Raw genomic sequence first — 26646 nt, 5'->3', positions numbered from 1 at the left:
CCAAGTTTATATAAAGCCTGGAGAAGCTTTGTATGACCCTGGTTTGGTCCTTGAGGTCCTGGTTGTGGTTAAAGTCTGGATCCAGTTCCCTGAGTCGTGGTGACAGCCTCAGCAATGTTCTGCTTTGTTACTTCTCTGAATGAGTAAGAGACCAGAATCAGTCCCTTGATAATTAGAGATGTTTTCTTTAGCTTTATCCTACCTGCTTAGCCTCCCCAGCTGCATTCCTGTTGCAAGGGCAAGCAAAATCCTCCTCCTGTTTCTACCCCAAGGGTTGTTTGCAGCAGCAGCAGCAGCACGTTTGGGTCAGGTGATGGTTCAGGTATTAGGGAAGGTGGGGACATCTTTGTGTCCTGTTATTTGGGATTTAATTATCACCAGAAGTAATCCTGCAGGTAGTGTTCTCTCCATCCTGTAATTCAGAGGGTCTCCCAGATGTGCAGTATCACTGCTTCCAGATGTTGATGGGCTTTTCAGAGTGCTGGGCACTGGCCCAAAGAGGGATTTGGTATCAGGGAATTCTGGCCCCAGCTGTGTTTCCAGTGGTGTGTGGACGCTGAGGAAATTATTGTGTGTGAGTGTAATGCAGAGACACCACTGGAGGCTGAGCCTCAAGCCCTGGCCAGGCAGAGTATTGATCAAAAGTCAGGACTGTGGGCAAATATGGACCTAAATAATGTGGTGATTTAGTGGGATGGGGGCTTTTCTCTCTCAGGTCACCATCATCCCTTGTGTTTGTTGAGTTACTGTGTCTCCAGCACCATTCTTCCACCAGGAGCATTTTTTCAGTGGGGTGCTTGGTGTTAGTGGGGGTTTTGAGGGCTGTGTTCAGGTCTTCTGTGTCAGACACACAATTGGGGTGATGCAGTGTGGAAGGCACAGGCTGCTGCCCCACCAGGATGATCCCAGGTTAGATCCCTGTTCCCTGGACACACACAGCATCCGTGGAAAGAGCAGGGAGCAACCCAGGAGACCTAAAACTAGGGCAAACCTCTTGGGTGCCTCCATGGGGCCTTGGGTGATGGGCTGGTTTATGGGGTGGGTGTGCTGAACTGGGAGCTGCCTCACACCAGTATGAATGTGGGCACAAAGCTGTATCCAGGCAAGGCTTTGGAACAGGAACCTCCACGCTGGCTTTTGGGTTGGTTTTGGGGGTTTCAAGGGTAGGACAAGCCCTGAGTGCAGCTCACCTCCTAACCCAAGGGTTTGTTGATTGTTTGTGGCAGAGAATGAACCCTCCAGGTTGATTTTTTTGGTCAAGATTGCTCCCAATCTCTACCCAAGACCCTCTTTTCCTATCAGTGTGCAGCACAAAGGTCCTGTAAGGCAGCCCTAGAGGAGGTGACTGCTTTTCCTTGTGGGGTCAGCATCCCATTTGGGGTTTTTGCTCCACACAGCCAAAGTTGGGGATTGAAGCAGGTGGTCTCCAGCCCATCCCTCTCCTAGCTGCTTGCTGTGAGCAGTGGGCACGTGAGCTGCTGGTGCTGAGCCCCAGGCTGACATGCAAAGCCTGTGTGCAGCATGAGGAATGCCAGAGCTACCCACTGTCTCCAGATCCGTCTCCCCAGCCAGGCTCTGGATCTTATTTGGATGCAGAGAGATTTATAAGGCATTCTCTTAATTAGGGGCCCCAGTTTGGACTGAGGAAGATGGGGGATGAGGGGATGAGGGGACCTAAGAGAGAAGCAACGTCAAACCGTGGCCCAAAAGGGAAGGCTGGGGAGCCCGGTGGTGTGTGCTGTAAAGAAGTAGGGGCAATAAAATACACCAATAAAAATGATGTGTATGTCTGTGGCCTCATCTGAGAAGGGAGGGGGAACAACAGCAGGTCCCTTCTAAAGGGCAAACAAGAGAACCCCTTCCATATGGGAGCAATTATCAGAAACACATGGGAGAGGTGGACAGGGCAGACAAATCTAAAAGCCATATGATACTGCACAGAAGAGTGAGGCTCATGTAAAGCCTGAGAGTTCATATATTTCACAGCTCACACCATAACAGAGCCTTTGGACTGCTCCAAAAGCTGCAACTGGGAAGGCTCCTCCAGTTTTGGCCTCGAGGTTTGTGTGCAGATGGCTAAAGCTGGGGAAGGAGTGGTGGGGTGAAGGGTTGGCATATGCTGTTGAGGAGAGCCAGAGCTCTGCTTGGCTTTGCTGTGCACTTTCCTTTACAAAACTCTTCAGCAGCTGCTTTATGCCCCAGCTGCACTGAGCTGGGGTGCTGGGAGCAATAGGGCTGTGCTGTGACAGTGCTGCTGCTGAACTCTGGGGCTAATCTGTGCTTTAGTTTGTTTTGGAGTGTGGATTGGTCCTTAATACCTTGAAACTTTCTCCCAGTGGAGTGGCAGGATGATATTCACTGCAGGGATGGGTGGCCCAGAAGCTTTGCATCTAACCTTTCACCCCTGCTTGAAAAGCTAACACCTCGGTGTGTTCCCATCACTTCAAGGACTCTGGTGAGGTCTGGATGTTCCTTTTCCATAACCTGGGCATGTGCTGCTGCCTGAAGGCCACAGTAGTCTCAGTCCAAAGTGTTCTCCAGCTTCTGTGCAGCTGGCTCACCTTGGACCACACAGTGCTGGGAAGCCTGGGAGATATCCCCACCTCCGAGACCCAGCCCTGCAGCATGCCAGATCACCTTTGTGCAACACGTTTGTTCTTGGCAACTCATCTGAACCCATTCTCTAAGCTGATTTGTGTCCACTTGCAAAGAACATGCTGTGAACCCAGCTCATGTCATCACTTCAGAGGTTTGGGTGCATTCAGCTTGCCTCCAGTGCACCAACACTCAAGGCAACTGGGGGCCTCTCCCACGTATCCAAACTCCAGTCTGCCTAATCATAGAATCATGGATTTGGCTGGGTTGGAAGGGACCTCAGAGATCATCAAGTCCAACCCTTGCTCCACTCCCGCTGCAGTTCCCAGCCCATGGCACTGAGTGCCACATCCAGGCTCTTTTGAAATATCTCCAGGGATGGAGAATCCACCCCTTCCCTGGGCAGCCCATTCCAATGTCTGATCACCCTCTCCATAAAGAAATTCTTTCTAATGTCCAACCTAAACCTCCCCTGGCACAACTTGAGACCTCTTGTGCCCTCTTGTCTTGCTGAGAGTTGCCTGGGAAAAGAGCCCAACCCCCCCCTGGCTCCAACCTCCTTTCAGGGAGTTGGAGAGAGTGATGAGGTCTCCCCTGAGCCTCCTCTTCTCCAGCCTGAACAACCCCTAGCAGAGCCCCAGGTCAGGCTAAGCTGGGGGTTGCTGCTTTCCAAATGTCTCCTGGCACCAATGTTCTCCCTAGGATATGAGGAGAACAGCCCCACAGGTCTCAGGTGTGTCACTTAGTTGTCACATTGGAGATCAGGCTCTGGGGATCTTAACATTTGTTTGATTGCCCCAGCAGTAATCAGACAAATTTTTTCTCTTGAGTCTGAGCAGTAAAGATTTGAGGAAACAGCTTTAAATTTGCAAATACCTTCCCTGTACCCATCTCCTGTAAAACCTTGGGCACTGCTGTCCTGTCTGCTCTAGAGCCTCTTGCTTTGCATCCCACTGCAGTGTGAGCCTTCCCATCAGAGCTGGATAGGCAGGTGTGGGGAAGAACTGCTTCCAAGAGTGGGATTAAGGAGTTCTTGAAGGCTACTTCATCTTCAAATGCACGACTACTCCTTCAGGTTGGGCTGTAGAAGAAGGAGCTGATCTGATTGTGAAATGCATCTCCCGCACATGCTTTTGGCTGTAGGAAAAAGATTTTGCTTTGTAAAAAACAACAGAGAGGAAAGGTCCCTCAGCTCCTGCATGTGCCACACTCCTGAACATCAGCTTGTTGATTTTTTTCATTGGGTGAGCAGATGTTTTAGAGCTCTGAGGATCACCTTTGCTGTTAAGGGTGGTGCTTACACCTCTGAGGGCAACACCATGTTCAGCCTCAGTAAACATTCTGCTCCATCTCACTGAAAGCAGAAACTGCTCTTGGGTTTCATGGCAGGAGGAGCAGCTTTGCCAATATAAAGGAAAACTTGTTCAGGCTCTACTTTCATCTCTGTGCATTATCAGAGCTATTAAAATGAGGAAAGAGCTCTTTAAGCCTCACTGGACAGTGACACTAAAAATACCCCGACAACCCCCTCAATCCCAAACCCCAAACAACCGAAAAACAAAAGCCAGCCCTAAACCCTAAGCCCCCGAAAACCCTGTGGTATCCATCACTGCCATGTATAATCACAGTTAGAAATCCAAACCAAGTCTGCAGCCTGTCAGCTCTGTAGACAGATTTGGTGGTGATACGAGCAAAGCCAACATTTAAAAATGCCTGAATTCTCATTATAAAGACACATGATCCTTCTTCTCATTGAGAACAGTTGGGCTTTGCTTCCAGTGGAGAGCCAAGCCATTTATTTTACAGCTCCATTGTACACTGCTTTGGGAATTGTTCCCAGGGATTGGGGTTCCTTGCATCTTTTCCCTGTGTGCTTTGTTCCACATGCACTGTGCCCTTTGCACATGCTGGGGGCTCTCACATGAGTTCCACTTTGCCTGATTTGGTTGGATGGGTTTCCTACGTTCGTGTCCCATAAATTGGCATGGCCCTCTGTTTATTTTGGTAATCAACCAGTTCTTTGTAAATCTGTGAGCTTAATCCTCCAGGAGAGAGAAATTAAAGGCTCAGTCTCCCTTTCTAACAATGAAGATAAATACCTTTATTTTCATAAACTTTTGGACATCTTTTTTTTTTTTTTTTTTCCTGGCGTCCGGCCAAACCGTGAGGTCCTGGCTCAGGCAAGGGTAGGCAGATGTCATCAAGCTCCTCACCAAGCTTGTTAGGGCACAGAAAAACCTTTTAAGAGGAAGGTTGGTCTTGTGGTTTCACCACTGAGCAAGACATTAGTTCAACTGAGCTAAGTTCTTGTCTCTGACGTGTATTTCCAACGTGACCTTACACGACCCTCTCTCTCTACATCTGCTCCCCCAGTATCTCCTGCTGTCAAGTGTATAAATCATCTCAGTGCAGGGGCCCTCTTGCTGTGGGTTGGTTCGTGCAGGAATTTTGGCTGAGACTGAGCTGTCTCAGAGGTAATGCAGACAGGAGAACAGCAACAGGCTTTTAGCTTTGCCTCTACATCAGGACTGGCTTCACCTCGGAGCCTCACACTCAAGCCTGCTAACGTGTAGCTATGCCCATGATAAGACACTTTTTGGCTCTCAGCTTAGAAGCCTGGGTGCTGCAACAGTCAAGTTTGGATGCACTTATTGTGGTGTTCCTTGTGCTGAAGGTGGCTCCTAGGTGGGTGCATCAGCAGGGGCTGCCCAGAAGGAGCTGGGATGTGCCATCTTTTTGTCGTAGCTCATCCCTTCCCAGAGGCTCTAGCATCAACCTTCATCTGATGGTCTCTGGCACTAGGTGGTCTTTAAAGGTCCCTTCCCACCCAAACCATTCTGTCATTAGTGCTTTGGTCACTTCTTGGTGAAACCAGTTGTGCAAACATCTGGGGAAGATCTCCCTGCCCATCCTGCAGCTCTTTAAGTAGGAAAAGGACCACGAGTGTCTGAGCAAGAAATCCAAGCAGCATGAAGGAGCAAGGGGGTGCTGGGAGGAGACACTGGGCTGGGGTGACACTGTCAGGGGGACTGGCAGAGGCTGTGAGCACAGGCTGGGGTCAGTTGATTCATCCTGAGTGGGTGGCATCCTCTGTCAGGCACCCTGCTTGATGTGGTGTTCCTGACTGCAGCCTGATAAGGATCTCCACATGCTTCCACCCACCCTCCGTTTTCCCCCCAGCGGGAAGGAAAAATTTCCCTGGAGTGGCCAGCGGGAGGGTGGGGACAGCCCAGCCTTGCTCCACTGCCATCAGAGGCTGGAGCCTGCTGCAAGGAAAAACTCAGATGATTTCCACTTGGCAGAATTCCCCCCCACGCACGCTCCCCACCGGGTTTGTTATTCTCGTACGCCCACGATGAGGAGCATGAGCTGCAAAGTTGTGCTTGGGGAGAGAGTCCAAAGCCCTGTGAATGGTTTGCTTAGCTGCTGTGAAACTGTGGTAGGTCAGCTTTGCAGGAGAGGAGGATGCGTTCTGCCAGAGCCCTTCTCTGGTCTCTGGTGGCTGCACCTCCTCTCTGCAGGTATTTGGTGTCCTGGTGACCTCCTCCACCACTGCCCAAGATGGAAGCCAAGAGTGAGGCCAGGTTAGGGCATGTGGCTGTGACAAGCAGGCTGGTTGTCCTTCCTTTTGAGTCATAGAATCATAGAATCATAGAACTGGCTGGGTTGGAAGGGACCTCAGAGATCATCAAGTCCAACCCTTGCTCCACTCCCGCTGCAGTTCCCAGCCCATGGCACTGAGTGCCACATCCAGGCTCTTTTGAAATATCTCCAGGGATGGAGAATCCACCCCTTCCCTGGGCAGCCCATTCCAATGTCTGATCACCCTCTCAGTAAAGAAATTCTTTCTCATGTCCAACCTAAACCTCCCCTGGCACAACTTGAGACTGTGCCCTCTTGTCCTTCCTTCTCCCTGCCCTGGCTGAAGGTGTTCATCATTGCCCTCCACCAGATACCTAGAGAGTAACAAACCCTTTGAGACTTGAGCTATGGCCACCATCCCTTTGGCTGTGGCACATGTGCTTGTTCTTTCTTTGAGACCAAAGTTCACACATCACTTAAAAAAAAAATCTGTTTCTCTGTGCCCCTTCAGCATCTGCTTCTCAATAAGAAAATAAAAAAATTGGGTGGGGGCTAAGGAAAAGCAAAGGTTTCCTAAGTGACTCTGGTTCCATAGTAAAAAAAAAAAAAATCACTATACAAGAAGTAATGATGATGCTCCATTTTTTTAATATGAGCCTTTACAGTTGTCCATAAATCTTAAAGCTGGTTAATTCCTAGAAAAGTCTGCAAGCAGAATGAAATTATTTTCCTACCCCATGTCATATTAATGACTGGGTGTCAACCAGTGTCATTTCCTCCTTGAAAAGTGACCATGACATTAAGCAGATTTTATTTATGCTTTCCTGCCTGATGATCAAAAATAATAAAATTGAACAGTGAGGGTGGAGAAAAGTCAGTGCTCATTTCATAAATAACATCAGCACCACTCCTCTTTGGAGTAAGCCCATGGTGATGCCCATACATTGGGCTTGGGTGGACACATCCTGACTCTTTTTTTCCTCTTTTATCTGGTTGCCCCTCTGAGAAGAGAACTGGGACTTGTGACCCTAAACCCAACTCCAGTCCTGCTTCATCTGATTGCCTGATTTGATGAGGAAGGTGCTTTTGGGACTCAAAACACAGTGACCTCTTTGTAATCAGTTGTGTAAGTTCCTCTTGCTAACTTGTATTTAGATATGGTAAAGGCCAAAAAGAAAAGAGCAGGTGGTTTTCTGGCTGCTGCCTGGATTAAATTCCCATAAATTGGAGGAACAACACATGGATTCTCATCTGCTTGGCTTTGGATGTGTTGATGTTGATCTAAGGAGGGGGTTCTGTCATCCTCAGTGTCCTCGTGGGCCCAGAAAGTTTGTGGACCTTGATGGGGTGCCAAGTGTTATCTTCTTTTTAGTTTAACTGGAGTAAAATTTTGATTACGAGAGGACTAATCATTTTATTGTGACACCTGAAATATCCATAGATTCTGCAGAGCTTCATATTTAACTACAATCCAGCCTGGAAGGAGTTTGCTGTCTTTTGTCCAAGTTTTTTTTTTAACAAAGTGCTTAAGAAATTCTGCCTGGTGGTTTGAGTGAAACAGAATAAGCAGGCAGGGAAAAAGAAAGAGTTGTGTCCTGTGATTCCTGCTCCTGAGAAACCCTTCATCAATAAACAGCACAGTAACAAAGAACTGGGACAGGCTGTCCCACTGGGAGATTTATCTATTTAGAAGACACCCATCCTCAACAGCCCCACTGGAACAGTGACCTGGATGGATTTGCCTCCCTGGTTCCCAAATCCAGCCCATGGAAGCAGCTGGAAAGAGCAGGAGCCAAACACACCACACTTCCCAGCCTGCAATAACAACCCCAGACCAGCTCACCTCTGGCCCCCAGTAAGCATCTGGACAAACTTTTCTCTTGCCCCATGTTCAAGCCCATTCCCTTTGGCTTGACCCATGGCTGGGGGGTTGGATCTCAGCATGTGAGTGAAATGCATTGACAGAGGCCAGGTGAGGACATGATAGCCAGGAGATAATTTGCTTTCTGAGTCAGCTCTCAACTTCTCCAGCATTAGGACTCTTGGCTGTTTCTCCTGCTGCCCTGGCTATGGTTATTCTCTGAGCCCAACTCTTTCCACTGTGTATTTTGGGAAGCACTGGAACATTCCACTCAGTCTTCCAAACTCTGAATATCACTCCTTCTGGCCCGCCCTGACACCTAAGAGTCAACCCTGGAGGCACTGCAGATTATTTTTGTGCATTTGAAGTTTTCATGGTCCACCTCTTTTTGGCCCATCCACCTCCAGCTGGGTTAGCAGTGTTGTGTCTGCCCTCTTTGAGCTGTCCCAGGAGATGCAGCAGGGATGGTCTCTACCCTTGTAAGTTCCTCCTGGCTTGGAGGACAGTCCCTCTGTCACTTGGGGCAAGCAAGCCAGGGATCCAGAAGGCAACAAGAAGGGATGGCATCCATCAATGTGCAGGACATCATCTGGAACCTGCTGCATAAAGGAGCCTCTTGTAACTTTCATTGACCACTTTCCTGGATCTCCTTACAGCAAACCAAACCCTTTGGAGGAATGGAATGGAGCTGGCACCCATACAGGGCTTTATCTGAGAACCACAACTGGGACGTGTTCCCTGCCCCATTGGTCTCTTCCTTAGGTAGGAACAGCACAACCTTTCTGTCCTTTTTTCACCTTCATCCCTTGGCTTCCAGGTCAACACAGGCCATAAGGTCCCTCAGAATTCATGATTTCATCATGACTACAGAGCATGAGCTTCTTTAGTCAAGCCATAACTCTTTTTTTTTTTAAAAAAAAAACTTCTTGCAATCAGTCAACCAAAGAATCTAGACCATGTCCTGAATTTCCTGTAACTATCAGGAGGTTCACTCTGATTAATTTCCCTAACCTCTTCACCCCAGAGGTTCAAAAATGCACAAGTCTGAGCCAAGGAACAGCCAATTTGCAACAAGTGGCCATGAGGTGCTAATGCCCCTTTGCCACAGGGTTGGCAGCACAGCCCATGCTTACATGGGAACTGCAGCTGCAGGATATGAACATCTGAAAGTGCTGTTAGAACATAAGAAAAAGAAAACAGTTCAGCCACATGACCTCGGGGCCAACATTTTATTAAAGAATATATATATATTAACACTGTTCCCTCTGATAAAGAACTTATTTAGGCCTTGCTTAATCTGAACCCCCTAACTATTGCTTAGAACTACTGTATCTTCCTACCCAGGGGTTTATTTTGTCAGCAGGCCAAATAAAGTCATGTAGTTAGTAGCCTTTGGCACCTGCCTCCACGTTTGCATCTGGGAAGAAAATATTTTTGTCCCTTCTCTCTCTCTCTCTGGATGAAGTAAGTTTATAGAGCCAAAGCTACCCCTAGGGCTCGCTTCTCATACTTGCTCTCAGAGCAATTTCTCTCCAAGCCACCAAGTGTTGGGATGGTTGGAGAGGGCAGAGCCTGATCAGTCTTTTTTTGATGGTAGTCTGCAAAAATCAAAGCAGGACAAGGCATTCAGAAGGAATCTTAATTATATTACAAGGTGTGAGGGACTTGGAACCGTAATACAGAGCCTGCTATAGAAAAGATTATTGTGCCTCAGATTTTCCAGTGTGGCAAGCTTATAAAGCACAAGCTTTTTATTTAATAACATTTTTATATTATAATTATATTTTAGCACGCACTTTTGCATATATAAAAAGCCCTTACATTCTCTAACCTGGCTGAACTGGAAAGTCTGAGGCATGTGTGGCTGGGGATGCTGACAGTTTGATGCATGGGTTTCTTGGGTCAATCAAATGCCCTTGTCAAAATTCCTTAATTGCATCTCACCCCTGTGTAGTTTCTTTTCATACTCTGTTCCATCACAGTCTTATTTGCAACCTTAAAATAGTTGAAGTGATTCACAGAGGTTGTGTTGGTCTTAGAGTTGATCCACCCAAACGTTGTAGCCATGATAATAATAATCAAATTATTCTGAACAACATCAATATGTTATTTTGTGATAGCTTCTCCCTGGGATCCATGAGTGTTACAAAGGAAGTGGTGTCACACTTTTAAAGGTTAAACACACCCAGCTTACCAGTGGGGATGTGAATTAGACTTTGGACACCCATGTTTAACCTTCTTGCTTTGATGGCTCTCCTACACGTGAAACGTTTAAAAACACACGGAAGCAAATTGCATAAACATCTGTCCCAAGCTGGACTCATCCAGCCAGCCCATAATTCAGCACGTGGGAGGATTTCAGTGGTGAACGTGGCTGTGAAAAAGGGCAGACAAAAATATCATCAGCTTCTCGTGGTGTCAGGCCAGGCTGCCAGGTGGTGGGAATCAGGGGGTCTCCTCTCCTTCGCTGCCTTCACAAGGTGGGGTTCCTCTTCACCAAACCCTACTGCTTGGGTTTGAGATGTTCCAAGCCAATTTTCTGTGTTATTTCTGTCACCCCAGTTGATTTTATTGTGGGGTTTGTCCTGGAAGTTTCTTCTGTCTCCAAACTGGGTTTTGTGGATCTAGTGATGCACCAAGTAGAGAAGGGCACACGCAAGCCATAAAACTGGGGGGGTCAGGCTTAAAGTGTGGCCCTGGGTGTTGCTGATGGAGGAGTTAATGTTCCATCACTGGGTGGTAAGCCCATTCCCAAGTGTTTCCTCAGCAGCCTGTGTCTAGAATCAGCTTTAAAGGTACCACTGAGAGCAGGTCTCCCCGGGGATGCTCAGCACTCATGGTACAGCCACGCTGTGTGCTAAGCAGGAGCAATGCTGTGGTGATATTTAACTTAATGTATCTAAAAAAAAAAAGGAATGGCCTTTTTCAGATAGGGAACTTAACAATGATCCTTTCTGGAGCTGAAATCTGAGAGGTACCTGCATTTGGTGAGTACCTATAGGAATGGAAAAGCAGCCCTCTCCTGCCTGGATCAGACTTCTGAAGCTCTCTGGCTGGAGAATGAGTCCAGGTGGGATTTACCCCTTTTTCTTGCCAATGTGTAACCTGGCAGAGCTGAGCTGCTTGGATAGAAATTCCTCCTCCCCTGGTGAAAGCAGAGAGCAGGAGCTTTCCCAGCACTGCTCAATAGCAGGCTGGACCCCAAGGCGACTTGTGTTCCCTGCTGTGAAAAGCTGTAAATTACACACCAATAACTGCATGGAAATGGCTGGGCAAATATTTTGAAAGACAGAGAAACTATGTAGAAACCACTGCTTTGTGAGTCACTTCTGGACGGAAAAGGGTGAACCCAGAACTTCTCCTTGGTAAATGATTTGCTGACCATTATTCATCTAAATGGTCCTGTTCCCTCTCTTCCTTCCCCTTCTTATCTGCTTGCTTTTTCACACTTGCTATTCAAAGTCTGATGAAACCATACTTTCCAAATTAATTTCATTTTTTCCTCCCCCCTCCCAAATTTCTAATGTCAATAAATACTTCAAAGGTAGAGGGAACTCAATGCCAACTTCTAGCCTAGAGCTTACTTTTACAGCTCTGTAATAAACCCCTTTTTTTTAAAAAAAAAATAAAATTGTTTATAATGGCCATGACCGTGGTACTTAACTGTTGCAGTGATTTCTGTCACCCTCATAATGTTAAGTGCCAATAAATCACCTGAACTGTCGTGGAGCCTTGTATTTATTTGCAAAGCTCTTCAAGGAGTATTTTGGGGGGTTCCTGACCAAGTGGAACAAAAGCTGGAGCTCTATTGTTTTGTGGTTTTGGTTTTTTGGAGGAGGAGAAGGGGTTTTTTTGGTTTTTCTTTTTGCACAGGAGAGTAGATTAAATACCATCTAATCCTCAAGTTGGCCTCTTGTACCCGGGGTGTGCAATGCTGCTATTTTTGGAGGTGTTTCACAGGGGATCAAACCCAGTTCAGGGGCAAAGCAGAGCTGTGGTTGCTTGGTGGTCAGGACCACGTGTGCTGCCTGCCCTGGGCTTGGGGCTGAGCCTGAAAATGGGTTTGGTGGAGAGGGATGTGAGGGGCAAAAGGGCCTTCTTGCTCTTGGCAAGAGCTGCTCTGAAGCTTCCCAGGCTCTGCTTATGGAAGAAAAGGGGTTTTTGGACTCAATTTCCTGGCTGGTGTTAGGCTCAACTCATTTATTTCTGTTATCTAATTGCTGGGTGCTAATTCAGGGTGGTGTGCTGGGGCTTCTAGATTCAGCCACCCCCTTTGGAAAGGGGATTTTTTGACTGTTGAATGTTCACAAAATTTCTCCCACTGAGAAGCAAGCAGGAGTAGTAAAAAACATCAAATAAGCATAGAATCAATTTGGTTGGAAAAGAACTGTAAGATGATCAAACCCAACTTTTAACTCAGCATCACTAAACCATGTCCCCTCCTAAATACCTCTAAGATCTTCTAAATACCCCTAAGGTATTTAAGGGTGCCTACTAAGGGTAGGAATGAAGAAGTCTAAAACCTAGTGAAGGGCAGAATAAGAGCTTTCAGTGTGAGCACAGGCAGAATCTTGGTTAGAAATTAATGCATGAAAAATAAACTGTTTTCTCAAAAAAAAGTCAACAGAGTCAGTTTTCCAACTGTGTCAATAACCCCAGGATAAAATGGATTTTGAGGCAGCAGTGGATCATATAGAAAAACAAGGGTTAGCTGTTGGTAATTAAAAGTCAATATTAAAAATAAGAGGGCAATTGGCCCTGAAAGGCACCTGCTTTCTCTTAAAGTGTATTTTGAAGATCCTTAGCACATAGAGCATTAAGAGCTGCTGCCTCTGAGTGCATCACCTGGTTGGAATTTTTCACGGAGCTTGAATTTATTAGAAAAGAGCCCCAGTCAAGCAGAACTGTGCAAATTAAATTGGATTTACATGACAAGGTGAAGCCCAAACACAGCAGCTAGAAAATGCTGGAGAAGGAAAAGACAAACCAGAGGGGATCAGGGAGGAAAGCTGCTCTGTGTAAACAGAATTTACAGTAAAAGAAAAGAAGTTTGACTAATAGAGCAATAAAATTAAGATTCCCACTTTAGCTGCCCTGGGGGTTTCAAAATGAGACACTGAGGGAGAGATTTAGATATTAGAGGAAACAAACAGATTTCATATAATAAGCAGGAGGCTGGAATATTATTGTAGGATCAAGTGTTCTGGGATGGATTGAGCTGACCCCAGAAGATGTTGCTGTTGTGAGGAAGGCTGAAGATTTGATCTTCAAGCCTGGTGAAGCCTGCAAGACTCAGGCTGTTGGATTCAATAAGCTCTGGCTGGAGCCTGACTTCCTAAGAGATGTTAAAACCTTCATATTTTCTTCCATTTAAGAAATAAGTTTGTCGACTCACACTGCTGCCTGTTACCCTATCAAAATGTGGTTTCTTCATCAGGAATACATAGGTTTCATCTGAATCTGTAAATACTAAATTGCTTCCAGCTGCCAGATATTTTACTGGAGAGACCCTCCACTTGGGGAATGTCATTACTGCCCAGGGTAATCTTCTGCGAGTCAGAATGTAAACTCAAAGTTATTGCAATTTATTAGTAATCACAATTTGCCAGGAAAATGGAATCAAGAGCCTAGGAGAGCAAGTAACAGAACAAAATGAACATGCCCTCTCTTGCAGTCTGTGCCAATTAATATTGATTTCCCAAATCCAAAGCATGATTTCCTCTTGTGCCTGTGTAATAACCTGGGGCAGAGTGTTTTCTGCTGAAGGAAGCAACGGGATTTTATGCAGTACATAGAAGGGAATTGGGTTTCTGCTTTGCTACTTCAAGCTGCTCTTTACTATCAGTATTTGTGATGAGTAAACCTCAAGAAATAACCCAGCAAAAGGCTTCATCTGGTGCCATTGTGATGGCAAAAGCTGGAGATGAAGTTGTGGCCAGGGTGATGGGCAGAAGGGGTGTGGAGGCACCCTGGGTCCAGGTTGCTGTGTCAGGAGTGTGTAGAGGTCTTAAAGATGAAGAGATTTGCTGGCAGAGATAGTGAGTTCCTTACCAGCAGCAGAACTGGGGAGAGGAGACTAAAATCCTGTGCCATTTCCTGCTGGAGTGGTTCAGCTCAGGAGAAATCCTGGTATGGGGTGTGGATTTGAAAAGGAAAAGGGGAGAAACGGCTCTTGTTTAGTAACACACTGATTCCCATGGTCCTGGTGGGCTTGCACCTGGGATTTCCTGCAGCTAAATGTCAATGTGAGCAGCCCCCAAGTCTATTTGTATGGAAATATCCATGTGTGGCAGATCCAACAACTGCTTGTGTAGGAACAGCTTGCTGTCACTGCCCTGACCCTGCTGTCTCTTCTCTCAGATGCTGTATCCCTTCAGACAGGGCTGGTGTCCTCAGCTCCTGAAGTCCTTTCAGTGCTGGTTAGAGATGTCCCCAGGACTGTCCCCATATAATGGACTCCAGTGGCTTGGCCTTGCTCTGGTGCACAGCTTGTTGGGCATCCTCACAAGCCTCAGATGCTCATCTGTCCCACCTGGTACCAAGGGAAACCTCAAAAGTCCCAGCTGATCATGTCAGCTGTCTGAAAGTGGTTGTAGAGTTGGACTGAGAGCTGGCAGCAGATCTGTCAGCTTGGCTTCACCTAAAAATCCACCAATCCATCTTGGTGGAAAAAACAACCTCTCTGGCCAGAGGAAAGAGATATCAGTCTCTGAGAAAGCCATGAAGTGCTGTCTACTCACAGCACTCATTCACCTAGCAGGGACATCCCTTCTCCTGTGATCCTGGCATTTCTGGTTCACTTGCCTGCTGTGAAGCTGCAGTCATGGGTGAGAGAATGAGACAGAGGAGAGAGAGAAAGTGGGAGAGAATGAGACAGAAAAGAGAGAGAAAATGTGAGAGAATGAGACAGAAAAGAGAGAGAAAATGTGAGAGAATGAGACAGAGAAGACAGAGAAAATGTGAGAGAATGAGACAGAGAAAATGTGAGAGAATGAGACAGAAAAGAGAGAGAAAATGTGAGAGAAAGAGAAGACAGAGAAAATGGCTGTCTAAGAGGGGGTTGCTGCTGGGCAGAGGACAAGAGCCAGAGAGGCTTGATGGGCCTCTGGGCTGGTGGTGATGGATGCAAACTGGGTGTGGAATAATCAAACCAATGCAACCCTAGCACAGCCTCACCTTATAAAGCCCCCTCTGAGATGTCAGTGGCTGAATTATTTTAGTAAGAGAATAAAGCTCAAAAATTACCCCATTCCCTGAGAATTGGCTTACTGGGTGATGCTTGGTAGGTGTTGCATCTGTCCTGTGTTTTCTTTAGCACAAAACCAGGAGACCAGCACCAACTTGAGATCCCTGGAGCAGCACTGCCAGCTCGGATACAGGAGAAGGAGGTTGGAGGCTCAGCTTAGCCCAGACAGCATCCTTCCAGCTCTGACACTGGGATGGAGCAGGGTGGATGGGGCTTTGGGCAACCTGGTCTGCTGGGAGATGTCCCTGCCCATGGCAGTTGGGTTGGAATTAGATGATCATTAAGTCCCTCCCAACCTAAACCAGTCTGGAATACTGTAGGATTTAGGGTGGTGTCCACAGGGAATATGAGAGCCATCAAGCTTTGCTTCAGTGTGGGCTAAAGTTGAGCTTCAACAGATCATTTCCTTCCTTTCTTTCTTTTTTTCCCACCTGGGAAAAATGGGTGTAAAATTCTGTTCTGCTATCCTTGACTGTAATAGCAGGTTTTTCCATTAATTTGTGTGGGGTCACAGATACTTGTGTGGGTGTTTCCACCAGCCTAGTACCCAGAGCTGGTCTGCAAAAAGGGGGATTCTTAGAGAGGGAAGAAGAATGCAACTCTGCTGGAAAAGCTTTTGTTTGGCAGGGGCTGGAAAAGGTGGTTCTGGGACTGATTTAAAGAGCAGTGGGTAATCTTGCACAGATTCCCTCAGGGCAGCTGAAAGTTAAGTGATGAAAATTTCTGCATGTTTTACACAGCTCTGGGACTGGGGGAGAGGCAGCAGGGCTGGAAAGACACAGAGAGCCATGTGTGGATGTACTGACTGCTGAGGGGATGGGATGGGATGGGATGGGATGGGATGGGATGGGATGGGATGGGATGGGATGGGAGCAAGCATAAATGAGAATGAGCAGGCTGAAGCATCAGGATTGTGGAGCTGGGTCTGTTGAGGGCTTTTACTCCCAGTGTCCCAGAGAACTTCCTGATGGGATGTGCAACCACGTCCTGTGGTGCTTAGCAGAGATCTGCTTGATACTGGGGGAGTGAGTAGGGAAAGCAATGGCTCTTCTTGCTCCTCTGCATTCCTCTCCATTCCCAAAGTTAGTTCCAGGATGGATACAGTGCTTCACCTGGAGATGTCCCTGGCTGTGATCCCTCCCTGTGCTTACACAGAGCCCTCTGCCCATGCCAGGCAGAATGGTTTCCACTCTGCACGTGCTTCTGATTTTCCCAATTTGCATACTCATTTACAGCACATAGATGGAGAAAAGGAATGAGGGCTTGGAAGGGATGGAGGCTGCTTATTTGTGAGGATGTGTTTGATGTGGCTGCCTTTTCGTGCTGGAATTTTGTGTGTGTGTGTGACATAAGTGGCCTTAAATATACAAGGGACTGGGCTGGGAGGAAAAGTAGAATGGAAACTCCAAGTCTTTTACTAAGGTAGATACTGTAATAATCCTGGAAAATAACTATGGGAAAACTCCAGAGCTGGGGTTTTGTTGTGGTTTTTTGGTTTTTTTCCTGCCATACATTTGTTTTCAGTATAACTGAGAGAGGAGAGACCTTCCCCTTGTGCACAGCAGCCATGCCCAAGGGGACTTGGTTATAAGTAGTTCCAGAGCAGGGTGTCCCTTCTGGAGTATCTGTGTGCTTTGCCTGTAAAACTTGCACACACATACACCCCCTGAGACTAATATATAAAATCAGAAAGTGAACTCTAAAGGCTTCTCTGATGAATGAGGTTCTTTGTTCTGCAGCTGTCACCCAAAAGTGAGCCCTAAGGGGACATTTATAGCAAGGTTCCAAGCTGCTAATGAAGGAAAGCTTCTTTGATTAGTCAACTGGCAAGGAAGCAGTCCACAGGCAAGGAAGAGCAAGCTATGGGTTGCTATACAAGCAAGGGAATGTTCTTGAGAACTTGGATATTGCCATGTTGTGTGCATGGCTTTGGGTGCTCCTGTGGCTGAGGGAAGATTTGCAAAGCTCAGTACATCCTGGGCTTTGGCCATTGCTGAAATAATCCCAGGTTTTCTGATGGGAACTGGTTTCTTGAGGTCCCTCAAGAGCCATTGCTGGACTGCAGCATCACATAACTCTGCTCTTTTGGTTGCCATGGGCACAAGCTACAAAATCTCTGCTGCTTTCACCCCCAAACCATCCGGATGTTTTGCTCTCATCCCAAGCTACCTGGCTGCAGGAAGGGGCATCAGTGCCATCAGGATGTTGGTGTGGAGAGGATTCTGATTCTGCAGGGCTCTCAGGAGGAGTCAAAGCAATAAAGGAAGGTGTTGGGGTGGAGATAAAGAGCCAGGCAGATGGGATAAAGCCAAGGATTTTGTCACAGGTTTCTCTGTGCATTGCAACCAATCCAGTTTATCCTTTGCAAAGAGGTCAGGTTGGGATCTTGGCTTGCTCTGCTGCTCTGTCTGGATATAAATAGCTAAATCTGTGTAGGAATTATCTCTATTGCAGAGACTGGAAGCTGAGGCAAAGACATGCAAGGCTGATTTCTCAGTGGAGCAAAAGCTTTGCCTTGCTTAAGATCAAGCAGGAAGCCTCCAACATTACTGGGATTTGTGAATCAGAGAATATGCTGAGTTGGAAGGGACCATTAGGATCATCAGTTCCAACCCCTGTCCCTGTGGCACCTTCAGAATCCCACCATGTGCCTGAGAGTGTCACCCAAATGCCTCTTGAAGTCAGGCAGGCTTGGTGCTGTGACCCTGGGGAGCCTGTGGGTGCAAAACCTTTTCCTGAGACTCCATTCCAGTCCCAAACAGGGTTTACCCTCTGGAAGAATTGTCTCTGGAAGAGTCAATCCTCTGTCACTCAGAAAGGCAGCTTTATGGTGTGCATTCCCTCTGTAGTGCTCACAGTGCTAATGAATTGGAGTAGTTAATCAATTTAATGTGAGTTCTCCTCCCTTTAAAAAGAAAAAAAAAATCCAAGAAATCAAACCATCCGATTTATGCTTACTCTTTGCAGAATGTTTTCTGTTCTGTCAGTCTAAACACTGAGAAGTATTTTAAACAGATGTAGGCCATCAGTTTCTATAAACATGGTAATTGTTTGGCACCACCAATGCTTACATTTAAAGCTGCAATTTGGAAGGCTCAGCACAGACACCAGAGCTTTCTGCTCTGCACAGAAACACAATTTACATCCCATTGGAGGCCTGTAACCTCCCTGCTGTAAAACTCCTTTTAGCTTCAAGCCTGGCACCAAGCAATGGCTGTTTTCCTCCCAGCTTTATATAGCTCCATGCTGCAGGCTCAGCCATTTCAGTGTCCTTGCTCGCTGGGGTTTGGGAGGAGGATGTGGTTTGGATTTTACCCCAAAAGTTCTTTGTTCTCACTTATTCTGCTGCAAACTCGATGCAGCACTTCAAGTTGCTCAGGGTTTGTCAAGAGGAAATGCTGCTCTTGGCCTCTCAGAGAGCAGTTTGGTAATTTATCCATAACCTTTTATGAATTCATCCCATTTGATCTATAGATGATCATGAATCAAAGAATAAATTTGGTTGGAAAAGACCTTAAAGGTCATCAAGTCCCAATCCCAGCACTGCCAAGGCCACCACTAAACCATATTCTTCAGCATCACATCCACACAGCTTTTAAATCCCTCCCAGCATGGTGACTCCAGCACTGCCCTGGGCAGCCTGTGCCAGGGCCTGACAACCCTTTTGGGGAAGAAATTATCCTTATATCCAAACTAAACCTCCCCTGGCACAAGCTGAGGCCGTTTCCTCTTGTTCCATCACTTGTTCCCTGAGAGAAGAGATCGACCCCCAATTGCTCCAACCTCCTTTCAGGGAGTTGTAGAGAGTGAGAAGGTCTCTCCTCAGCCTCCTTTTCTCCAGACTGAACACCTCCAATTCCTTCAGTTGCTTCCTTCAGTTCCTCCATCCCTCCTCATAAAACCTGTGCTCCAGCCCCTTCCCCAGCTTTGCTCTGGAGAGGCTCCAGCCCCTCAATGTCCTTCCAGTAGTGAGGGACCCAAAACCCATCAGAGGATTTGAGGTGCAGCCTCACTGGTGCTGAGTACAGGGCACACGTGCAACTGATGTTTTGTGGTGATATTCCCAGCAAGCAGAAGGGCTGTGCTTGCCTCCTTGTGAAAATGATGAGTTCAGCTAAAGAGAGTGGGGATTGAAAAGGAAAGGATGGATAATATTAATGCTACTAAATCTAGTGCAGCAATTAATATCATCTTTTAAAATGTGTCTCATCAGCACAAATGGAAACACAGACAAGAGCAGTGGCCAAGTGCTGCTCTGTGTTTACAATCAAACAGGATGGACTCAGCATTAGCTGAGGACTCTTGGCCAAGCTTAAGCCAGTCCAGTCCAGACTCCCCTGGGCTGGGGTGAACAACCCTTCCTAAGCCAGCTTTCATCTGCAGCTTAGTTCTTCTATTCCCTATTAGCCTGCAATGTCATGGTGGGGTGACTGCCATCACCTCTTGTCCTTGGAGTTGCTGTTCTTCTTAATTATTCCTTCCATCAGCCCTAATTGTGTAGGTCAAAGCTTTGGGACCTATGGGTCCTAATGGGACCTGAGGCCTTACAGCAGTTCAGGGCTTTGCCCTCCATCAGTCCTGTCTCAGGACAGCCCCAAGTGCATTCTCCTCCTGTTATGGAACAGTAAGTGGCAACAATAAAATGATCCTTTGCTGATATGTTCAGCTCACAAGCTCATTTCTCAATATGCTTTGGCTCCAGCCCCTAGCTGAGCCACCAGATTGCTAAAGTATCAGAATTGTGGATAAATGTACAGTCAGGGTATTTATTGCATAATTCTTGCTCAGTGTGACATAGAGAGAAAGCTGTGAATATCACCACAGCTTGAGGAGAACAACTGTTTGCCTCTCACCCCCTGAAATGAAAGTTTCTGAGCTTTCAAGTCACTCTTACTGCCCAGTATTAATTTTTTATCAGCTTAGTGGTGTTGAGAAAGGATTTTGAAACACAGGTGAGGTGTTTACTACCATGCTGGAGACACAAAGAACAGTACTAGAGAAGTATTTATCCCACTTCCAGCTGTTTACTGCAGATATCTAACTTAGCTGCCTGCCTTAGATAGATTCCAAAAATAAAAAGAAGGGCCATTTTTTTCCCCAAAGAGCACTGAACTTCCCCCAGCAGAAAGCTTCCAAATTATCTACGAGGAAACCTAAAACTTTGAGTAAAAGGTTGGAGTTAATGGAAGTGGTTCATGGTTGTGGTTACTCAGTGGTCAAAACAGTTTACTCTTCCATCTGTGCACAAGGGTCTTATTCTAGGAATTCTTGCTTGTATCACTAGGAATTCAGCCCAAAATAGACTCCCTGGGTTTGAGAGGACAAGAGGGCATGGCTCAGGAGTCAAATATGCACCAAACTTGGCCTCAGATAGAGTTTTGCACTCTCTGACCAGGGCAGAATCTGCTGTCAAGCTCTCCCCAGGAGTCATACTCCTAATTGGGAAGGAGCCCAAAATGATCACATGCAGCCTGGCTGTTCAAAGACAAGTGGCTTTTAGTGCCAAACTGTTTGAGGAGCTCTGCTCTTGGAAAACTGACTGCTGCCTGGATGCTGATCTTCCTCTGGAGAGGAACAGGCATTGCTCAGTCTCAGCTGGGCCAACAGCTCCATCCAAACTCAGGGTTGAAAGGATTCATCTGCTCCAGCCTTATCTCCATCTCTACCAGGCTCAGGAGCTCAGCAGCTGATGCTCTGCCACCTGGCCCTCCCTTCCCTTTCATTTAAGTTTGGTGGCAGTAAACTTGTCCAAAGGTGGTGGGATTTCCTTGGGGTAGCTTCTGATTTGTGTCTGGTTTTATGTTTTGGGGCCAAAATAACAGACATGAACAAGGGAAAAATAGTATGAACCTCTTGTTCTTGTGCTGAATTAATGTATTTTAAAAATGTATTGGATTTCCTCTCACTGAAAGAAGCGTATCTCAAATTTCTTACCCCAGAAGTTAAACTGAATTCTTGGTCAAGCAAGTCCTCTGGAGAGGGTGCCAGATGGTTTTAGGCACATAGAAACTTGCCATCCTGGTTTTCTTAACCATATTAAGGTCCATGCTTAGGTTTCTCAAGAGAGATTCACATTTTTGAAGACATGCAGGTTTTTGTCCTTTACTTAGCAGGCAAGGACAGACTCTGGAAGGTGTAATGATTCAGTTCAGACAAACACATCAACAGGCAGTGACCTATCCAGAGTAGATCTGAATTTCTTGGGTTAATCAGATAAGGCTGCAAAACTCCTCAGTGGACCAGCAGCAATCAGTGAGCAGGGATTCTACTGGGATGTGATGGTTACATCTTGATGGTTACATAAACATTTTAAAATTGAGAAAGCCAGGTTATTCATCCCTTCTAGCTTATTTTGATTTGTGGTTTTATGAACACGTGCTTTGACTCTTTCTTCTGCCCTGATGTGCCTTATTTCTCCTAGCAAGAATATCCCATCAGCCAGAGCAGTGATGATCCCTTGGGGATCCCAGGGATTGTCAAGCTCCTTCTTACAGCTTGAGAGAGTCCACATCAAGATCTGAATCCCCAGAATTGCCTCTGCCAAACTGTAGGCTGGGGTTCAAGCATCAGTAGCAGTTGTTTAGGAAAGGTTTATTCCAAGATCTGGTTTTGTAGTGTTTTCACCCTGGTAGACAGGGACCAGACACTCCCAGATGATGTTCTTCAGCAAGGTCCCAGCTCCCCAGAAGCCAAATTCTGACCTCTTCTCTGTCTGTCCAGTTGGCAGCTGCCTGGGCTGGGTTTTTGAAGCCTTTCTTAAATCATCTGTGGATGATTTCTACCCTCTTACAGCACAATGCCTTATCCCTGCTGCCAGGAATTTCTCCAATGGTGATGCAGAAATCGAGCTCTGGCATCGATCCCCTCTGGACCTTAATATTTTCACCTAAAAAAAAGGCATCAGAAGTCCCTATTTCTGCTGCTTTCAGGGTTGTGAAGTCACTTGCCCAGAAGCCACAAATCCAATAGCTGGGGCAGAACAGTCTCTTGATTTTGTCCACTGACTTTTTTTTTTTGCAAGCAGATGGGGCAGTGGCAAACCCCTTCTCTTCAGTGCAGGCTCTCAGCCTGCAAGGCTTTCACCATTCTCAGTAACCCGAGACCCAACAAGGGCTCCTTTGACATCATTTGGGACTTTGCTGGAGCAAGGCTGGGCAAGTTCTTCCTCTTCAAGTGGGGAGGGGGAAAGGTGTTTACGCAGATGCCTGGGCACTACTGAGCATCTCGAGTCTACAGGGAAGTCACTGAGCAGTCAAGTTAATTATTTTTAATGAACTGGGCCAAAGCTGATTGCGTTATTTTGTAACATATTAGTTTGGAAAGGAGTGAAAGTATTTGGCATTCCTCCCTGGCCATCACAGGGACCCCTTTGTGCTTTCCTTTTCCCCACTTTCCTCTTGTGTGTGTAACTGCCTCCCACACCTCCCCTTGCTGACGCTGATTGATTGCATTAATATCACTGTAAATATTACATAATCTCTGCTTACAATGCTAGAAGGAACTGATGAGTTTTGCTTTTCCAGGAGTTTTCAGGCTGGAAAATAATAATTGTAAAAAATTAGGAAATATTATATTTTTTTTTATTTCTTCTTCCATTATATTTTTTGGCCATGTGCGTTTCATAGAACCATAGAATAATTTGGGTTGCAAGGAACCTCTAGAGGTCATCTAGTCCCACCCTCTTGCAGTAAGCAGGGACACCCTCAACTAGATCAGGTTGCTTAGAGTTCTGTCAAGCCTCATCTTGAGTATCTCCAGGGATGAGGCCTCAACCACCTCCCTGGACAACCTGTTCCTTTTTTCCACTAACCTCGTGGTAAAGAACTATTTCCCCTCATCCAGTCTGAGCTATTCTATAATTTAAAACCATTGCTCCTTGTCCTATCACTCCGGGCCTTTGCCAAAAGTCCATCTCCAACCCTCAACTTTGCCAGCAGGCCTATTGGCTGCAGACAAAGAAAAGGCTGAATCCAGTGTCCTCAGCCTTGGCTTCCATGGGATGGTGGGAAAAGGGAGTCACAGCATGGCAGCAAGCTGCATAACCTCAGTAAAGGTGTGGTGATGGAGAGAGGGCACCTGGAAGGATGCCAGAGCACTGATGAGGAAAAAGTAGGTTTCAGAAAATAGGGTTCAATAGGGTGTGACTGCACTGGGAGGTTTCTACCCCATCCTCCATACCCCATCCTTGCACTGCAGGGCAGTGGAAAAAAGGCTGCTGGAGTGTGGTACCTTTAGGTCTGTGTTCTGAGTATCTCAACTCACCCCATTTAAGATTTAAAAACCCTCATTTCACTTCCCTCCAAAAGTGGCAGCTCTTCAGTTTCAAGATCCTATCTGGGGTTGGGGGAATCAAGTCAGTGCAAGATCAGGTACCACTGCCAGGAGAGATGGAGGCGGGGAGAGGCTCCCCTGCCCTCCCAGGAATCCCACAGGATGGTCCTTCCCACCCTGCTTATGGAGGGAAGATGTGATGACTCCTCCTCCAGGACCAGTCTGGGGTCCTTTGACCATAGGTGTAACACATCCTACATCCTGACTCCTTGTTCAGGCTAATTCTGTTACTTTTCCCTGTCTCCCCAGGATCAGATTCCTGGGCGTGATGTTTTTCAGGATCCGTAGAAAATCCATTTATCATATCAGCCTTACATTAGCCAAAGTATCAGAGATAAAAATTTATCTTGGAAATCTAAACAGAGATTCTAATCTAAGGTACAGAGGCATCTGTTTCCCATTAGGTTTTATTACTTGCAAGGTTCTGAGGGGCATTACTCCTGCACTGAGAGATTTCTGAAAGCTGAGGTCTCTGCTTCCCAGTGAGCTGAGGCCCAGTGCTGGTTGTGGTTCCTCTCCTGGGGCTCATCCCTATGGGAATAGCTGATTCCTCAGCATCAGGGGAGAATGTCCTGCACACAGACAGGGTCCTGCTGACTTCAGCAGTATTGATGTTATATTTGAACTTCTTTCACAAGTTTGCTCAGGGACCTGTTTTAGAGGTATTTGCCATACCAGTCCTCCAGGCTTCACTGGTCCAAACTGGTTGGGGAGGAGCTGTGGTGTGGATACGTGTACACAAAGCCATGACTTCAGACTCCTCTTTTCTAGCAGAAATTGTTTTTCTGAGCTCTGCTTTTGGGGATGAGATTGAGGCCAGAAGTGACTCAAACCTACCACAACTTCTCATCTCACGAGGCCAAATCCTGCACAGGGTGGTGCAAGGTGCAGCTTTCAGCTTAGCTACAGGGAGGGCCACTTGATCCAACAGAACCCAACAGCCTTGCCTGCACCTTGGGGACTGGCTACTGAACCTACAAGCCAAGTGGCATCCTGGCTTGTAACAGGAATAGTGTGACCAGCAGGACTGGGACAGAAATTTTGGCCTTGTGCTTGGCACTGGTGAGGCCGCACATCACATCCTGGGTTCAGTTTTGTGTTCCTCACTACTAGAAGGACACTGAGGGGCTGGAGTGTGTCCAGAGAAGATCAATAAAGGTTTGGGAGCAAAAATCTTATGAGGAACAGCTGAAAAAACTAGGGGTGTTTAGTCTGGAGAAAAAGAGGCTGAGGAGAGACCTTCTGGATCTCTACAACTCTCTGAAAGGTTGGAACAAGGAGGGGGGGGTCTCTACTCCCAAGGAAGAAGTGATAGAACAAGAGGAAATGGCCTCAAGTTGTGCCAGGGGAGGTTTAGATTGGATAAGAGATGAAACTTCTTGACTGAAAGTTATCAAAAACTGGCACAGGCTGCTCAGGGATGTGGTTGAAGGTGGCAGAATCACCATACCTGGTGGTGTTTAAAAACATCTAGACATGGTGCTCGAGGGACATGGCTTAGCACCAGACTTGGTAGGGTGAGATTAATGGTTGGAGTTGATGATCTCAAAGATTTTTTTAATTTTTTTTTCCCAACCAAAATGATTTTATGGATCTATCTCAGGCACCCACCCAGCAACTTGGGGCCCTGCTGGCACTGGCAGACCCTGATTTCCCTGGCCAGCCTTCCCTTAGGACCTTTGGGCTCAATCTGAGCTCAGCCCAACCTGTATCAGAGGGTTGCCTGCCTCTTGCCCTGTTCCCAACCTGCTGCTTGGTTTTCCTGGATTTTCCTTCAGGGAACAGCCACGAAAGGGGTGTGCTTGAACTCAGCCTTGCCCTGCCACTTGGAGACAAGTATGCAGCCCTGCAAACTACTGTTTGCCTCTGGAGAGAGCTTATGGAGTGCTGCAATAGCTGAGGAATCGCCCAAGAGGAGCACGCAATGAATCACGATGCGTATGCACACGAGGGGAAAAGTTCAACCTTCTGTTTGCCATTATCTGCCTCCTGAAAGCTGAACTGTTCAATTCTTGCATTTTCCTTGTGGAGTTTATTTCTGTGGCATTTCCTCAGTCTGCCTGTCTCAAGGCAAGGAGAAGCAAAGCACATCCCTCCTCGGGACTTCGCCGTCGCGCTGGCTCGCAAATAAAAAGTAAATAAAATAAAGTAGGGGAAGAGTACAGAAAGGTGTAATACTTCACTCCAAATCTCTGCATCTGCAGATTTGGATGCATTTCTTCAGCTTCCCCAGCTGGGGCAGCCGTGGTGTGCCTGAAACCCATCCCAGCTGCATGTTCTGCCTGAGGGACTGGCAAAGGGACCTTGGAAGCTGCCTTGGTTGCAGGAGCCCTGCCATGTCTGTGAAGTGTTGCTAAAAAAAAATATATCCTATGTTTTGATTAGCAAAGAGATGTGAAGTCATGTTCTGTCAGCTGAAATGGGTTTTCTTTGATACAGAGAGAGAAACTGGAGAGAGGGAAGAGAGTTCCTCCCCACCTTAGAGTTGACTTTACCTGTCAAGATACCCATTTTTCCCCCAGTAATGATAACTAGAGCAAATGCTGAAAAAAAACTTCTCAGGGCAGTCTGAAATCCCATCAAAATTACTCTTGCAAATACAGAAAAATTAGTCTTTGATTTTGTGGTCATTATGTATAAGTAGTCTGAAGAACTATGGTACCCAGGACTGGATACTGATCAGGGATTTGTTGGTTTCTGCTCAATACAGTGGATTTTTTTAGACTTCCAGATTATAGAGTGGATATTCATCCTTCCTCAGGGAAATGCTTAACATGGAAAGAGCAGGCCAAGAGGTTTCCAATCAGCTTTTAATCAGTTCTGAACACTCACATGAGAACATTATTTTTTTAGGGGAAAAAAATGTATCTTCTTAATCTGGCGGAAAAACAAGATGCCAAAATAATGAGGAAACAGAAGCTAAGCACATTTAGAGTGGTGACAAGTCATGGGTTTTTCAAGAATGACACTAATTACACATTGAAAGCCATTAACTTGGTGACTGGAGGAGTCTACATTCCTTCCTTCCTCC

At 46.6% G+C, this 26646-nt stretch overlaps 2 long non-coding RNA genes across 3 annotated transcripts in view; both read left to right on the top strand.

Annotated features, from left to right (window-relative positions):
* LOC139798888 (uncharacterized) overlaps positions 1–26646 on the top strand; it is a 93440-nt gene that overhangs the window by 3979 nt on the left and 62815 nt on the right. The gene's annotated exons all lie outside the window — the stretch shown is intronic.
* Positions 10395–11585, top strand: LOC139798890 (uncharacterized). Its single transcript, XR_011727033.1, has 2 exons — positions 10395–10518; positions 10968–11585. It is a non-coding gene; the product is annotated as an uncharacterized lncRNA (long non-coding RNA).

The sequence above is a fragment of the Heliangelus exortis genome, chromosome 8 (assembly GCF_036169615.1).
Source record: "Heliangelus exortis chromosome 8, bHelExo1.hap1, whole genome shotgun sequence".
Taxonomy (NCBI): domain Eukaryota; kingdom Metazoa; phylum Chordata; class Aves; order Apodiformes; family Trochilidae; genus Heliangelus; species Heliangelus exortis.
The sequence above is the reverse complement of the archived record's forward strand: the minus strand, read 5'-3'. Positions and strand labels throughout refer to the sequence as shown.